The 19,279-nt window shown below is 34.1% G+C and overlaps 1 protein-coding gene across 1 annotated transcript in view; it reads left to right on the plus strand.

Annotated features, from left to right (window-relative positions):
• The first annotated feature begins 482 nt into the window (after positions 1-482).
• The window catches only part of sigmar (Tumor necrosis factor alpha-induced protein 8-like protein sigmar), a 66,330-nt gene continuing 47,533 nt past the window's right edge, over positions 483-19,279 (plus strand). Inside the window, exon 1 of the mRNA XM_076123375.1 lies at positions 483-828. The gene's annotated coding sequence lies outside the window, so the exon portion shown is untranslated. The remainder of the gene's footprint in view (positions 829-19,279) is intronic.

A 19,279-nucleotide genomic window follows, 5' to 3' on the forward strand; every position in this document is an offset into this window, starting at 1 on the left:
ATAATTCTTCTATAATAAAACGAATATTTGACATAATTATACTAAAACGCTGATGTAAAAACCAAATACAAATACAAAGTACATAAAATATAATATTTTTACAAAGCTACAATCGATTACAATACGATGACAGCTTCCGCTATGACGTCTGTGTCGCAGCACATTGTTTATGGAAATAATGTTGCCAAAAAGTTGGTATTACCGCTTATAGCGGGAGAAAGAATCCAGTCCTTCCTAAAATTTTAAAAACCTTAAATACAAATTGGCTGTATAATATATTTTTTCCAGGAACTTTTTCTCAGCGGTATGAGTTTAGGTATTTTATCAATATATTTTCCAATATATATTTTTTAAATAGAACTAGTAAGTTAATTCAAAATATATTTTTTAAATTATTGGCGTGCATATAAAGTTCATATGTAGTTGACAGCTTTTTAGGGGAGACGGAAAGTTTTTATGGCAACACCAAGTTGAGTTTCCGGGTTCCTGTCGGGCGGGCCGATATCGCTCGGAGGTCCAATCAAATCATTCAGCTCGCGAACCTATGTGGGCGATACCTATCAAAACAACGTTCCGGGTTGAACTGAGCGCGTGTTATTTACAAATTTTAAATTGAAAACATTGACTGAAAATTATTAGCTGTTAACGTTTTATAGGCATGCAGTGAAAGATCTAAGTGTAATTTATTGTATTAAGGCTAGACTTTTGTTTTATTGACTGTGTACGAATATTATTTTTGTGTCAAAATGACCGCTTCTACAATGATTGAATTGGAATCCTGGATAATCTACCAATGTGTGCTGAATGAATGCCATGTGTCTAGCAGCTGTAAGTACCCAATTTGCTTAATTAATTTTATGTTAATGATTTGATTAATTCACGATGTCACGCGTGTTCCAGAGCGATAAAAAAAATGCAATGTTTTTTATTAACATCGGTATTTTGTGCACATAATTGACTTCTTTCTTTAATTTCAATAAGGAATTAAATTAAAATTTGGTATATTTATATATCTTTATTAAAGAATTCCGAGTTGTTTACGTGCAACAGCTCTATAGCATTACATCTATAGAGTTGAATACAGAAAAAAAAATCGCGAAACAGGCCGCAATAAAAAATAATGGAAATTAAAAACCATCAAGTTTTATGCCTACATGTTTAAAAATATTACCGCACCTCGTACCCGAGTAGCATACCGGTTGGGTATTACCTACCATTCAATGACTCACGCATTAATGTACCAATTAATACGGTTTTATATTTCAATTAATTTCTTATAACTACACAAACAGATCTTATATAGAGCCAAAAACAAGATTTTTAAACAACTCATTATTATGATCGTGTGGTGATCGGTCCAGTAGGTACATTTTATTTTTGACAACAAAAAAAAAAACTATCGATTGATAGAATTGGGTTAAAGCAATAGTAAATATTAAAGTTTCGGTCCTGTTTATGAGCTCTGGATAGTAATAGCATCTGTCATAAATAAAAGCAGATGAAATTCTATTCAGTGTTTATAAAAGTGAACAATAAAACGTCGGGAAATTATTTTTGAGATAGTTTACGACCTGGAAGAATAAATCTGAAGAAGAGGACTGGAAAAGTGGTTTTCATTAAATTTCTTCGCATTGTACATTAAGAAAATCTTTGCACCTATTTATTTTATTTAACTTGGTTTTGGATCCCATTGCTGAACAAGGACCTCTTTTTAGCAATTATAGACCCCACGGTCGTTTGTTGCTACTGTATTCAACTATTCAGTATTTTTACTTGTTCCAATTAATGTCGGATTTAAACAGGATGTAAAAAAAAGACTTGCATATCTAAGAAAAGCTATTTTGGAAATCTCATTCTGCATAAAGAGCTAGACGGATAGTCGTAAGTACCTAGTACTTATTACGACTGTAAATAGAATAAGCTACTTAGTAAGCTGTGGTCAGTAGTCGTACGATTGACCGCGATGACGTTCTTACACCACAAATATCAGTCGTGTCAATTGTTTTGTAATTGAGCCCCTTGAACAAACACCTGCTTGGCGAAGAGGATAAAGGATCGCTTTGTTTTAAATAAATAGATATCATAACTTGGACGACCTACATATAAAGCGATGTGGTTATAAACACTCCGTGTGACAGGGCTTTTTATAAAAAAGAGTCTAGTGCCTACAAATAGCACATTCGTACCGTAGTAAATAAATATATAAAGTCTATATATAATTCTTCTGTAAGTGTGTATGTCACTGAACTTCTCTTAAACGACTGGATCGATTTTGATGAAATTTTTGGTGTGTGTTCAAGGGGATCTGAGAATGGTTTAGATTATTAAAAAAAGTTTAAAATTTTTAAATTAAGGACGTGTAGACAGGACAACGTCTGTCGGGTCCGCTAGTATAAAGTCTATATTTTATAAAAATAGCTTGTTAGAATGGCTGGGTACTTCATAATATTTCAGTACAAAAACTAATTACAATTGAAGCGCTTTAAGTACGGTCTTAAAACAAAAGTAATTTTCGTGTCATATTATAAGAGGGATCCAGGCGTGTCTTCATTTAGTTGAGAAGATAAGAGGCGTATTTAGGAGCACATCGTTCTCGGGTAATCTTGAACGCTTGAACAGAACGTCTAATGAACGTTAATTGGTTCATGTTTAACGAACACATGCCCCGAGTGTCTGCTTCTCCCCGATGAAGCAAGGAGCCATTTAGTCAGAAGCGTGCCGCTAATTGAATACTTGGAACATTTCCATTTTTGTCTTGAGCTGATTATAACAACGGATGGAAGACTTACGTCTTAATTGCTAATAAACATGTTTGAACAGATACCACAATGTCTCAAACGCAAATAGTGAAACACAAAACTTTCTACTGATAGTATTAAAGCAAATAGTTTCTCTACAAAATACAAGTAGCCAATGGCAAATAAGGTACAATGTACAAATACGATAAAATAACAGGTTGTACAACACACACAAACAATTAGTCCGGAAGAAGCTTTTACTCTGATACTAATCACGTTTGATCTCGATCGAGGAAAAGATCACGTTTTCTCTGGTCACTTGATATTTTCTTTTCTCTACTACAGAGATGAAGTGCTGAGCCAACGAATTGTTCTCATAATAATTTCGCAGACACGAAAAAAGTCCTCTCCTGATATCTTCATAGAAAATTGAACCATTTATGTTTCAGAAGTCAAAGCAAAGGATTTCCTTTTTAAGGCCTTTGAGTTGAGAAGGTCTTGTCGTTTACAAGCTGATGCGATGACGGAAAGCCGTTTTCAGGGTCGGAGGTTTGGCGAAAATGATTACGGAACATCCTTCACATAAAGTAAATACCGATGTCACAGTCGGCTGTATGTCGCATAAATTTCGACTGTTTTGGGGGTTAAATTATGGATCGATTGAGTCTCCATGACACAAGGAGCTCCCGAAGGCCGTGGCCTTGGCGAGGCCAGTCTTCCTACAACATGAATGTAGGGTTTATAGCTCTCTATGTACAGTGTACACCCGAGTGTAATCAATAAATATGCCAATGTTATGACAGAGCAAGGTGAAGGTTTTCATAATTGTTGTTAGTTTATTACGTTTCTCGGAAGAATGTTGACAGTATGACAAAAATCTATTAATAGGTAAATAACTGAGTTTAATTAAAATACCATTGTATTACAAATTTTATTGGAATAGGATTTCTAGAGAAATGTATAAAGCAGGTATAGTTCTAAGAATAGTAGGCACGCTACGTTTTGTGGGTTTCGGGAGGAATTTGAAACATCGATCAAGTTGCGCCGCCCAATAATTGCCATACTTAAACGCAATGGAGAACTTAATTATACTGCAAAATTCAATCCAGTTACGTGAAGAAGTTTATACTATAAATCTAGTATGTTACGCAATTCAGTAGATTTATAACCGTGCCGTATGTAACATTCATGACAAAGACTAATAATTTTTTTTAGAAAATCTAAAAGTTATTAAAGTTAGAAAGTTGTTAAGAACAAAATCAATTTACAGTTTTTAACTTCCGAAACTCACTAAAGATAATGTAGGGTGCAGGAAACTTTTGAATGGCTTTTCTATAAGAAAAATATAAGTAAACAAAGTCAAAATTAAATTGGCAATTTTGCGTAGTCGCTTGAGGGAAGTCTTCTTAAGCATTATTACGTACCTATATCAATTTGTTTGCGAGTTAAGAAGCTTATAAACTTGGCCTAATAGATAATGTTTATGTTCTGCTTGAACAATGTACAAGAATGTACATATTTAATAAAATCTTTAGTACAAAAGAGATAAATCATGGTAATCATGCAAAATCGTTTTTAACTTTCTGTTTTCTAAGGAATTCATTATAATACTTTTGTTTCTAAATTCGCTAGTATCATAAAGTATTTATTCATAAAATAAGTTTAATAAGTCCTTTGAATACATTTTAAGATAATTGTAAATGTTGTGGATTTGGCGGTTGTTTCCCGGCCTTCTTCGATACTTGTTGTGACAAGGATTATAGGAGCGGTGTCGTCACTGTACCCTTCCTAAATGTTCAGATATCTGATTTGATGTGAATGAAAATAAATTTGATAACACTTTCTCAAGAGACCTACTGAAATAAGAACCTTAAGATACTTTTCAGTTCGTAATAAACAAAATGGAATGGTAGAACATAAATACGGATTTAAAAAACATATTTTGGCTTGGGTGTTCTATTCGTTTTGACCTTTTAGATCACAGGTTAGGTCATTCCATACTAACATAAAAGCCTTAATGATTTAAATAATGTGTAAAATAGCATGTTGTATCTAAATAAAACATGTCTCCATGTTATAATTACCATCAATTAGAATAAATTATCACAACAAGGTATAATTGTTTATACCGACATTAGGATGATTCAGAGAAAAGCAAAGGTCAGTACGTTGTTTTAATACCAGGTTCCATATTTGGAAACAAACTTCAAGTTCGAAAGTTATGCTATAGGTATATAAATACATATACAAAATTACGCCTCTATCCATAGGGGTTGCCAGATACCAAAGAACGCTAAATTTAATTTCCCTTGCTTGATTCACATCCATACATCTTTTCATACAGGACTGCCGGTTACAAGTTTTACGCACCTCAGCTTTTATATTATTATATTATTGCTATGTTTTGTTTCTTTAGCCTGGTTGAGTGTTCCCACTTCTGGGCCCTCCCCTCCCCCCTTTCCTTCCAAATCACCTTACTATACAAGATGATTTGGGGAGGGGAGGTACTTAAAAATATATATTAAATAGGTAGAACAATCCTCAAACTCTACGTTCGCCGGATCGTTTTTCATGGAAATTATAATTAATTATTCTAAAAGAATTCAATTTCTGCTATGAATGGTAAAACTAGTAATTGAATATCGCGATTGAGAGGCTTGACCCCAATTTACAGAGTGCTCTCGTTCAGGGATTATTCAGAATTCCACGTGTGGAATGCCGAAGGCCGTTGAGCTTTAAGTATTGGTACTTTTGTATATCGCCACGCATGTCAGCCTGCATTCCTGGACATTATGCCTGGGTTTATGCTCCATTTCAAATATTTCGATGTTTGTTTAGGCCCAAAAGGTCTCCAAATGTCTTTAATGCAGCAATTCTGATCCCTTTTAAACAGTCCCTTGTGTTTATTACATTGTAAACATATTAAATGTTATATTGTGTACACATTTTATATGAAATTCTTCATCTCGATAAGTTACTTAATTAACGAGGAAAAGTTTTAGTTTAACTTGTAGACGGAACGTTTTGTCGTTTTGGCGTCCCCTTTGTGTGCAAGAAGTTATCGAAGGAAGGTACATAATAAGTTGGTTCCTTGACGCTCAGCTGTCGTGCGGCAGGTGTGCTCACAGCTGTTCGTCCCTTCTTCTTTCGTAACGGTCACAAGCGCGTGCGACCCCCGACCATTCAAATAATACAGTTTAAAAACGCCTTATAAAACTCATACAAAAGTATAAGTAAAAGTTTTTTTCTTTACATCAACAAAGCAAGTTTCGATTTTTTCGCTTGGCACTGCGACAACACCATGACTAAGCGAGTATGAATTTTAATTGGAATATGGCCGCCAGAAGCCTTGTTCGGTAAGTTGTGGATTGTTTAGAATTCCAGCTTTGAGTCTCACTAGAAAATTCTTCATTTAATGACCATTGAGTATTACAGCGATACAAACAATTCGATAAACTTGCATTCCGTAGCGGCGAGATGTATGATCTGAATTATGAAAATGTTAATGAATTACTATTTCATAATTATTGTAATATGAACTTAGTTTTAACTCTTTAGGTATCTGGTTAATGTTATGTAATTAAAATATATTTGTTATTGTTTGTTAGCGAGGCAAAGCACGGCGCAGATCGATCGAATTCATTATAATTATCCTGTAACATGCACGTGTTTGAACGCACCGTTTTCCCGCAAATGTTTACATGGCGATATACGTACATACACAAACTAGATGCTACAGGGAATTGAATGAATTTAATGCTTTATTCAGACAGTGACCGTTTTTGGGAACATTAACCCGAAACATGTTTATTTCAAAATATTTTTTGTTTATTTTCCTTTAAATTTGACAACAAATTTGCATAGTTATATGAATACTTTTACTTTATAATTTGTATGTTCTCACTTAAGTAGATATTGTGTTTTCTCACGAGTTCTATAGTGCGAGAGTTGAGGCCAAATTCGTGCGACTAACTGTTATGCGTGCCCTTTTAACTAGATGCATTATTATAGTGTCCCACCCGTCCCTTGGCAATCTTTGAGATGAAAATGTTCTGGACATTTCACTGTTATAGTCCAGCTTTTAATTGTTTTGTTGAGACATTAATGGTCATTAGAACTTCCTTGATTGTTAGTAACTGTCACAGAATAGGTTTATTTTCTGAGTGAAGTCGACACGGGCTCGGTGTATTGTTACTGTTAGCACTTTGTCAAATATTTAGCTTTCCTTGGGTTTAATGAGGAACTGTGTGCTTAATGACTTTGATAATCGATCAACCCCCAGTTTCTGAGTAATTTTAACGGTAGTTTATCTATTCGATAGCGTTTTTTAATATGAATTTTAACGCGTTTGAATAGATAAACTACCGCTAAATGTACCTTAGAAACCGGGGTTAAGACCTCTAATAAAAAGACTACAGTTGCATTTTGAGGCTGCTGATATGACGTCTCAGCGCAACCTCCATAACTATTTTTCCATAATATTCTTGTCAAACTTTAAATCTAACTAGTTCTTTAAGAATAAAGCGATATACCAATAACTAGTCACTTACTAACTAGAGGATTCTCTATTTATGCAGAAACATAATCCCAGTAAAGTCACGTTTCCTCTAGCATAATACTATTAGTTTCATATTCCAGACGAAGGACTGTAATTAATTCAGTAGTTTCATGAAACTCGGAGCTACAATGATCGATTACAAAATCTTAGCTTTGACCACATTTCTGGGTCAAACTAAGACTACCTTTGTAAGTAATAAAGCTATCGAAATTGTACCCGCTCTCTGAAATTGGGTATTGATATCAAATACCCCGTTCCTGGAAGCTAGATGTAATCACGATTCCACGAATTCAAAGTCAATTAAATTAACTATGTATATGAAACAGTGTGAGTAATATTTGAAGTTAGATATCACTGCTAGATATTGTTGTACAAGTTTCTAAATATTATGATTTGGTTAAAATCGTGAAAGGTGAATACAGTTTTCTAAATATTTAACAGTAAAACGTTTTTAAAACATGACTTCAGTCTATGTTTCGGTAGACATTGTAAGATTATTGAAGAATTGCTTAGGTTAAAAACTGAACTTAATTAATAAGGAAAAAATGGCTGTTCGGGAGAATTTTTATCATCAGACAATTATTATCCAACATTAGTGTAGCTAACACTGCTTTGCCTACTAAAGTTTATGAAATAATTTTAGGTCAATAATATGCTCCGGTCTACATAACATACACATGGCACTTTGAACAAAAGTAACATAATAATATATGTCGTAACAATCTTGGAAGTTTGGCGACACTTGTATGGCAACCGATAATAATATTTTAATGGGTTCAGCGACCTTTTCTGCAGTTACAGTAATCAAATTGCGATACATGATGCCAGGACAATACATATGTTGAGTCATAATTTTAACAAGAATACTGAGTCTTTTATAAATCGTTTTAAAGCGTTTGTCACAAAAATTTTATCTATACTATATACTATACAGCTTTATAATATTAGTATAGATATATACTATATTATATTATATTATAATATTATAAAGCTGAAGAGTTTGTTTGTTTGTTTGTTTGAACGCGCTAATCTCGGAAACTACTGATCCTATTTGAAAAATTCTTTCAGTATTAGATAGCCCATTTATCCAGGAAGGCTATAGGCTATATATTATCACGCTACGACCAATAGGAGCAGAGTACTAGTGAAAAATGTTACAAAAACGGGGAAAATTATGATTCTCTTATGTGACGCAAGCGAAGTTGCGCGGGTCAGCTAGTTGTTCATATAGATATAGAAGCTTATCAAAAGTTAGAAAGAGTATATTCTGTCTTAGATTTATAATGTCATCATTCACAGTTATTCTAACCATTGGATCTCATTGTTATGCCACAGATCAAAATAATTATAATATTTTTGCATAATCATTGACGAATATGTTTCAAATGATTCAAGTTAGATTCATTATTAAATTGATCCAAATTATGCGATGTAAAGTAAGTGTTTCTTGCGTAGAATCTTGCCTCAAGTAAATTAAACAACGATAATCCAAACGAGTAATTACGTGAAAACCTCTAAGGAACAGTGTAGCAGTAATAGCAGTTATCAATATTAATAAAACGCGACTGTCCGTCCGTAGCATCGGAACATAATAAATTCATTGTCACGCGCCCGGCATGTGGAATATTTCGTAATGAATCATTAATAACTTACTGTACGCTTACAAGTTAATATACTCTTGTATACTAATTAACTTAGTTTATTATGGAGCCATTATTAATGTCTGCCGCAAAAGATTCGTGACTCCTGAAAATGCGCCATTAATTTTTTAGGGCCAGTCTTATCACTCCTAAATAAGTTCGGTTAGCCGTCACGTTATCTAACGGATAGGCTAACCGACTGTTATCGATAAGTTATTAAACTTTTCTAATAAAGTTTGTATCGATCGTAGCAAGTGGCGTCTTTTGGCCTTTGCTTTGGGAACAACCTATGTATGCACATATTCCTATCATAAGGTGCAATGTTGACTAACCGCAGGTTGTCAGACACCACTCATCATTATTGATATTTGATAACACGTGATTACAAAAACATGTTTTTGTTATTTGATAAAAACAGCTTTTAGCTGCAGCCATTCTTTTTCAGATACTACAAAACCTACAAATCCGCCTTATTCCAGACTCCCTTTTCTATCTTTTTCAATTTTATACATTTTAGTAGAAAAATAATGCCAAGAAATATACTTACTACTCTGTTCTTATAAAAGTGTAATGCTTTTAAAATTACAACGAGAGTTCGATATCTCAGCTGTTCCGTTGTTTGACGTCGCAGTGATGCACTTTGTGAAATATTGATTTGTATTACAAGAGCTCTGGTCTTGATATTTTCGTCTTAGATTTTATGTAGCGTGGGAGAGAGAGAAAGTCTTTGTTTGTTTCTTTGTAACACAATACTAAACTGTATTTACACACGAAAATAAGGTGTATATGTTTACGATAGAACTTATGACGTGTGGAGTTCCTTTAAAACTTGAGTTCTTTAAAAACAGAACTATAATGTCAGTTTTTCATTTCCCAGTCAATTTTATTTGTGTTACGGTACGTCAAACTATTAAAAAAACAAACAACAAACCGAATTTCCTATTCAGCCGCACTAAAGCATGTTTATTTCTCCGGTCACTGTTTCATTGACCTGTAAACATTCATTAATGACGCCAATTCCTTTCTTATTTTCTTAATCACCTCATAAACACCCAAAACAGGTTCAAACACCTAAATATTTTCTTGTAGAAAGATATTTTACAAGTTAATCGTAGTTGAACAAAAAGTTTGATTGGTTTTATAAGTTAGGTTCGTGAATCAGATCGAGAGCTTTGCGACGGCGTTGAAAGCATCTAGTTGACTTAGTGTTTATATAAAATATTATCAAAGGAATAAAAGTATTTCCATTTTATACTTTGCTGGTAGATTTTTTATAAGTAATTGGTCAAAGATATAAACTGAGATAGACTTTAAAATTACTTTTACTAATGTACCGATTTTGAAAGAAGTCTTTGCTATTATAAAACTGTTTATTACTAAAAGTATCCTAAACTATTAGGTTAACCTACTCACTGATAAATAGACAGTCAGTTTGTGCTAATTTTCTTTATAAACAGTCCAAGAATTGGGAAGAATTAAAGTATCTATGCAGAAAAATAAGTCCTCCTCCCATAGGAAAATGAAGCTTTATTATAGTACAAATATTAGCAAGGTACATGTCCTCGACAATGCAGCTTACCATAATGGTAGGGACTTGCAGACGTGTTTAGAAATAGTCACCATTGTTGTTCAGCTCTTTATGCACGCGAAGAACATGGTCGAGACGTCCCGAACTGCACTTGACAACAAAGTCTTTGTCAATACGTAATGTGCATCTTCCTTTCGAAATAATGCTGGGAATTGTATTTAATAAATAATCTAGGTTTATGAGCGCACTTTGTACAATATATTTCGGTATGTGAACAGCAATTTTGACATATGTGAAGAAAATGTAGTAAAATATGAGGAAATCACAGCCAGCAATTGGGCTTGCAATAGGTTACTTGCGTGCAAATTTTAAATTGCATGTAGCAATAAAAGATACAAAAGTGAACGGTTATATTGTTTGTTTTGTCATATTTACCGTTTTTGGCTGTTCCAAGTCTAAAACAAAGATTCTTTAGTTTATTTTGCATACGTCTCTGCGTTTTAAGTAACATTTATGACATATTTTTACGGAAATATGGACGGTCCCCTCAGACCTTTACCTAATAACTTGTCCGACGACAATGATCACCTGCATAATTCGTAACATTAATTACCCTTCGGTAAACTGTCCACAATGATGGCTCATTTTGAACCACGTTTTACAGTCAAGTGTAAAAAATACATTGATTTAGGTATTTTACTAGTAATAGTTCGCAGAAACCTATTTATATTATCTAGGTTAAGGATAATCATGTAATTTCATGTGTATAATTTCCCGTTGACTAATCCTGATAAGGCACATTGTTAGTCAATATCCTGAATACCTACAAACAAACACATTCTTGGTCTTACTTTTTAATTTAGCCTAGTTAGACTTACATATCCTATGATAGTATTATCTATTGGGAAATCCATACCAGATTATAAGGCTTAGGAGATAGATATCTAATGGTTTAGTAATTTAATTCGTCATGCATAATTGAGTATTATTTGTAGCGAAACAATAAGCAAAGTTCATTGTTCTTTGGCCAATGTTTTGTGCATACAATGCAGTGCATTGAGACTTAGTATAGATATTTGCATTATTGGTTACTAGGTAGGTTATAAACTGTGTTGTGAACCCTACTGGTTTCTTAAAAACTATTGGAAAGATAAAGTGTTAGTATATATCTGAATAAAATGTGCCATATTCCACTTGTTAATTTAACTGGTATTTATCCAGAGCTGGTGGAAAAAGTCGGATATCTCCGACTTTTTCCACCAGCCACCAAATCAAAATTGATTTCACATATATCATTATCACTATCAAAAGGAAAAGATTCGTTAATTAAGTTCAAATTAGTGCTCATAATAGTCAAAGTTAAAGCTACTGATTCTACCATTACTTCAAAAAGGGCTATAGGGGCGTCATATTTTTTTGTTTTTGGATGGATTCTGCCTTAAATATGAACTAGAAAAGGGGTGAATACACAATTAACAGTTGATAATCATCAGTTGTAAAAGAAAACATGTCGTGTTGACCTATCGTGGGATAAGTTCAAAGCGAAGACTTTCTTTATACATTAGACATGACAGTTTAAACATTTAAAACGTAGGTAATATAAACAAAGTCATATGTTTTGCAATGGAACAGTCATGTTCGCGATTCGTCATACAAACACGTACGAATTGTTTTTACAAGTCCACATTAATCTGGCAAGTCCGGTTCGAAGTGACCGTTAAACGATATCTAGTTTTTTTATTAATACTTTATATTACTACCATGGGTAAGAAATTGATTGGACTGAACAGTAAGAGATTTACAAAGTTCTGTGTAAGAACGTACCTATTTTGTTATTTTCTTTATTATGGTAAGTAAAATGATGGTTAATATTGTAATTTGGTAGATATTATTTTGACTGGTTAGTTTGCTGTATTGAAAAAATCTTAGCACTTAGGTCATTGGAATCACTATATCTAGGTATTTTTTCAAAATCATAATTTCTTCTATGTAGGATATGTTATATTTAAGGCATTTCTGGCCAAAATTTCGCCTTATTTGTAAAGTCAATCGTGTTTACAAAAAAACGTTTTATAACGACTGTCCTTGATTTTTTAAGGTGTTTTTATTGACAAACCTGAATATCTGGTGACCCTATTTGAAGCATAAACCTCATAACCGTAACACTTTGTATGACCAATCGATTTAAATCGACTACCGTTGTTAACCTTTGCACTTAGCTTATTCTATTTTAGTTTTAATAAAGACGTATGTGTACGTCATGGTACTTTATCAAAGATTTCAAAGGAATTCTATAAATGTTTTATCAAGAAATTATAAATGTTAATCAATAAATAATTGTATGAGTGTATGATGCGTGATATCAATTTCGCTACTTTTTATACATGGGTTGTCGAGGTACAGTAGCTCGATTCTCTACTACTATCGACTACCGACAACCGACTTGTCATCCAGAAATTTTGTATGAACATCTGCGCCTCTGACGGGTGTCGTAGGAAACATTTTGGCAGTACATTCTAAATGTCAAAATTTCGATAGCTAGCCGGTTTTTGGTAGTCGATAGTGGTAGAGAATCGAGGTACAGGAGTTATATTATAAGTTAGTCACTTTTTTAAGTAATGCTATACCGTTGTTTCAATAATCAAATGACTACCTACAATGTATTGGTGACATTGTTATATACAATGCAGCATAAGTGTAAATACTCATTTTTACGTGGGTGCCTTTAATAAATATCATTCTAAAAGTGAAACCACAATTTCATAGCAATGCAATTGTTACATTGAAAGTACCTATAAAAATTATTGGTTTCTTCGTATCAATGAATAGGTTTAGTATTTTAGTATTGAAATAGGTATTTATGAGTAATTGTGACGTGTCAATTCGTCAGTACTAGTTGTATGAGCCTATTATACAATGTATATACCTCATTGAATTTCATTGACAGTTCTGGTAAATCCAATGTGGCAATGAAATTGTGTACAAGTAATGATTCATGACTACAATCATGTTTTATTAATTGAATGTACAATTTCTTAAAGGGCACATGTACATTGTACATATTATGCATTTATTACTAGCTAAAAAAACGTGTAACCCCGTTACAGCAGCTAAAGGGCTCATTTAAAAACGAAGCGTTTGTTTGGGGCTATCTCTATGCAAAATTTCATCTCATAGTTCAGTAGATTACAGATTGATGAACAGACTTTGGCATCTTTAATACTGGTATGGGTGTGTTTCCGAAATGGTATTTTCAATTAATAATTCCCAAGTTAAAAGTAAAGATAGTCCCAATTTCTAGTTCATTTTCACATCTATTACGGTTCAGACATTTATCATAAGTATTAAAAACGACAGCAAACACTATTAAGTTCAATTAAACTCGTATTATCGCCACCACGACCTATATGAATAAAACATTCGACATTGACATTGAATAACTCAAACTTTAAGTGGAAGAAAGTAGAGTTTGTTATATCATTAAACTTTTATACTATGATTGTAGAGCTTGCAGTTCAAGTTATTTATAGACTTTTAAATCTGATTCTAAACTGAGGCTGCCAATATTTTGATTGAGCAACTCTATTTCTCGATTAGATCTGTTGCGACACAATTCGAACCGTTGCTATTTTTGTAGAGACTGTCTAAAATGCCTTTGATTCTACTGACTTTTTTCGAGATCTTTTATCAAAACAATAGCGTCAAACTACTATCTCTCCCTTTTCTGCTAAATATCAATACATCGTATGTGGTAGTAAGAGTGGCCGTGAGTTTCTTGCTAGCTCTTCTCATAAGGCTCTACCCCCCCCGAGCTAGTGGTAGATTCAGTAATTGTAACGACTATCATAAGTGTCAATATTTCACCTAAATGAATAAATGATTTGATTCGATTTTGTTCAGCCTTCTTAATATTTATTTTAAACTATGCCCTGTTATCGACATGGTGTCTAAAAAACCTCTCCTACTTATGTTTTTGACCCAGTAGTATCGACTTGCCTGTATATTCTTCCTAGCACGTACGTATCTAGCAAATAATAGCTTTCACGCGCGCTTCTACACACACTACCGTGTTAATAATGTTGCATGATGTATCCAGTAATTACTTATTCATAATTAATTCCACGACACCGTTGCTCACCCGAGTACATCGATTGCTCTGAATACCCCTTTATAACTCTCCTTTATAATTTAAGCAAACAAACGTACGTTTCAATAGCTTGAATTGTTACTTAACTTATTATAATATAACATAATATGAACAATTAACACTATTATAATTAAGTAATGTCTTACAATAACTAAGAAACTTACAGAATAGTAAATTTACCTTTCAACACATTCGTAAGGACTCCTTTACTAAATCATACGTCCAATTAAAATTGCAACGTTTAGCATTTCTGCAAGGATTTATATTACGATCTATCATCTTAAATGCTTTGAAACAAAGTCTATAATGGCTTGTCAATTATTGAAATGATAAATAGCCCTCACCTCCGAACAACACAGGCATTATTTTGTTATCTGTCAAACTATCGCTTGGGATTTAGTAGTTCTTATTACAATGAGTAGAAGAGCGAATATTGCTTGCGTAGGCTGAGATGGTTAGACTGGCAAGGTCGTTGGGTGTAGCCTCCAGACAGCCTGTTAAACTAGCTTCAACGACACATACGTAATTGGACACAGTTGTTAATATTAACGGGCTTTTTTACCGGTAGCTAGACGTTAAAGCTTTCAATCGATCAAGCATAAAATTAAGAAGATTTCTAATCAATATGCGAACTAATTTCTATTTTTGCGAATATCTAAATGATAGATGTAAACAAGTATTCAGTAACAGTAATGGTAACGGTAGGTAATTTTTGGGCCGCGATGCGCCCGCGCTGCTCCACTGCTAATTGGTTATTCCGCTCCAATATGAACATTGAACAGTTGTTGCTTCTGTGAAATTGACCGATCAATTGTACTGTCATGCGTTTTTCTGATGAATACTTGCACTTGTTTGTACCTGATTTGGCGTCTGCATTACTGAGAAGTTTGTAGTATCGTTGGCCTAGTTTTTTTGATACAGCTGAAGCATTATACAACAAACATTTTGGAACAAACTTAATAATAAGATAAAAAGCCAATAGGCTACGTGTTTCGTTTTGTTTTTCTAATTTCCACAACAGTCTAGACTCGTTTGTTTCATAAACTCTTTTGTGTAGCAAAATGTGTACAATAGGGTGTTGACGGCGTTTGATTTCACAATACTGTTATTATTTCCAGTCTGTATCGGAGCTAGGTTGTCTGTAATATCAAAACATCCTTTCGCTAAAGCTTCTATCCAAAACTATCCATTGTCTGCGACTTTGTACTAACCCTGTATCGACGTTACATAACAACGCCGGACACTTGATAGTGTTGATAGCTCCATTGTCACCACAAACTCGTCCTTTGTTATGTGAAAGATTGTATTACAATACTGTAAGTCTACCCCGATGACGTCTTGTTCCGGGTTGCCGATCCGTGACACACTTCCGAAACAATAGCAAAGGATTATCGTTCTCACTTAACACTCACCGTCCCGTTACTTCTTAATTAAACATCGAAATCCTTCTTTGAGTGATAAAGTGAGACAGAAATCTTGCAGCGTTATATCATCAATGTGTAATAAACTTATATTACTTTTTAAATATGAACACAATTTTATGTCCGTCGGTGTTCTTTTTGCACTTTTTTGCCATAATCCAATGACCCCATTCCGGTTTCTTTGCTCAAATAATTCGATTTGGTCCTCGATCGTCCCTGCTCCAACAAAATGACGTCAACTCCACATTTTATTTCGGATCTTTCCAGTTTGTTAGTCAGAGAAATTAAGTTGTTATATAAAAAATGCCTTTAAGACGTCGACGTTTAATTTGCACAGAAGAAAACATTTCTGTTGCTTCTCTACAAATTGGGCCTAAATTGTTTTGGTGTGCCTTTTTACTTAAGTGGCAATTTCATTTCCTTTTCTCGAATAATCCCTGTCATCTTTATAAGATTTTTCTCATTACATTTCGATTAGACGAATAGAAATCGTTTGATTTATAGAGGGACGAAAACTTTGAATACGTCTTCGGTAATTTGATTTTATTTTGCTTTTAAAATGTAAGCAGAGAATGTGTTTGTGAAGAGCAATGTTACGGTAGAATATAAAACGTGAGTAGTAAGAAGCGTGACCCTGTACATAACTATACAGAGGGAGGGAAGGGTGGACGCCAGCGGCAGACAGGGAGCGTAACATTGTTTTTATTTGCCGGTAGACTGGCTTTCATAGTCTTTTAACTTAGTGACAGGATGTCAAGGGACATGTTTGCTTTTCCGTTACGATTTTGAGAACCACAAAAGTGATTTAAGCAAGTAATAACGTTACATATTTTATGTTTATTGGTTTTGTGACATACGCCTTGTCATTCACCTGCCGTATTCTAAGAAACACTCGAGTTAGCAGTTTGACTCACTCCGTGGTGTTATCATAGCAGTGCCACAACACGTTTTGTAAATATTGGCTATTCATAACTTCCATTCATTGCTTCTTTCAATGAGTTAATACTTCATACTCGCGTGATTAAAAAAAATACAAGTATAAAGTACATATAAATCGCTGTTGAACTTCCTGGGTGACAATTTCTCAGTGCTGTCGCGCGTATAAATTAATAGTTATTTGCACGTGTTCATAATGAAAGCTTTAGCGAAGTAACTGTTATATTCTATTTAACATGTGTTGCAAGAAGTGTATTAATGTCTCGTGTAATTGCAACCGCGTTGCTCTTATGAGACGTAATATGAACGTCGTTGAACAGTTATTGTTCGACGTCTCTCACGATTTTACTTGTCTCTCGAAAGTCAGGGGAAATGATTCATTTTAGTTTATTTGTACTCGCTAGTGTTTCCGCTGTTAGTTAATTGACTAACTACGTCTTCGCTTTCGATACCATCTTGTCTTGTTGTGGTCTTGCCTCAGAAATTGTCGAGGGAATAAAGTTTCCGACATAAAAGATACAAATATTTTTAACAAGTTTGATTATGTAATAGTCGGCTTTTATTCACGTTGGAATTTCTTTTTTGAGCTGTCGTGTCATATCACTCGAATGTTTATCCATTGTTCCGGTGTGGTAGATTTTACTTTTCTATAGAATAAATTTCGTTTTAGTTTCTCATAGAATCGTGGTAGTCTGAACTAACATAATATTATCCTCGGTAATAGCGTAACGGTGCTTGCCATCACATCTGTATCGAGTCTCATTTGCGTATTCTAACAAGAAAACTTGTCAATGCATGTACGGAACGTGTTTTTGCTCCACATAGCAGGCAACGACCGTACAGCCTAATGTCGTAATTAAATATGCAGTCTAATCCGAAGAGCAACGTCTATATTCGCCATCGACTCAGAAACCGGAACGGGTTGGCACTTGGGATATTGAATGTTCTCACGCACGCATTCTGTAAAGTCCCACCCTGCTCTTACACCGGATTATGAATAGTTGAATATGTATTGTGATTTGAGTGGCTAAAAAAATCCGGTACGGCATTCAAAGACTGCAAAATACCAGCAATAACTTGTTTATATTCTGTGTTCAGATGCAGATTTATAGTTACAGTAATAGGATGGAACTAGAGCATATATCGCTACAGCGCAATGAAAGTGTTGAAATGAAAGTTGTTGCGAATATGGCAGATTCTAAAAATGTTTATCGACCAAAATATTCCAGTCAGCCCGTGATCACGGTCGATGTAATTCGATTGAAACGTCGGGTAAACAAATAATTACGCGTTGCATTATTATATTTAAATATTCTTTGTCTAATACTTCATACAGGGTTTCAAGAAGAATCTGTTTCTCAAAAGCTATGCAATAACGAACACAATATTTCACGTTTATATAGCATCAGATATGGCCGGTGTTCCCTCATCGATCAAACCTGCTGGATATCAAATACGTATTCAATCACGTTCATATTTCCACGAGATCCGGTAGCATAACGGTGTGAGCTCCACTCAATTATTGTACATGATGTGTCAAAAGGGGCGCTATGTTCTACGTGATCAAAGGAATAGGAATACCTATGTAATTGGATGCGGATCTCGTTCAACCATACTGTACGCTCAAATAGAGGGTTCCGTCAGGTGTCAATTTTCTTGTATTCCTTTTGTTTTTGGTCAAAAAAGACAACTCCCGCACTAAGATTTGATCTTGGGTTGCGGCGACTTTTACAAACATTTGTTTATGACGCAAAGTACAACCAGACCTGAAACATCTATTTGTGGATCGCACAAATGATTGTTTCGTGTGAAAGTAGAACTTATGACCTTCCGACGCAATGGTAGTGGTGCGGCGATATTAACCACTGCGCCACGGAGGTAGTCCTATTATTTTCTATTATTCTACATTCGTCTGTTTCTTCGCTATAAGATTTATTTGACGTAGTTTCCTGTTTTGATTCCGGCTGCGTATTCATATTAAACCTTTTATGAGCTATGTTATGGTAAACAGAATCCGATATTGCTGTTGAAATTGAACATTAATATGGAATAGTTACGTGAGAATGATATCGATGCTTCAGGAATAAGTGAAGGAAATTGAGATAGCTAGTTGTTTTCTTACATTTTCCGTAGAGCAAAGTTATTTTACATGAATGTAAATTAAATTCATATAAATAGCTATATGGCTTCATAAACAAAGTATTTATTAGCTTCTATTATTACTTTCCTTGTTGTGCCTAACCATAACATATAATAATATGTTTAGCTATATATATACTTGAACATTGATATAAACATTCGTAAATTATAA

Source organism: Anticarsia gemmatalis, chromosome 15, assembly GCF_050436995.1.
Source record: "Anticarsia gemmatalis isolate Benzon Research Colony breed Stoneville strain chromosome 15, ilAntGemm2 primary, whole genome shotgun sequence".
Lineage (NCBI taxonomy): Eukaryota > Metazoa > Arthropoda > Insecta > Lepidoptera > Erebidae > Anticarsia > Anticarsia gemmatalis.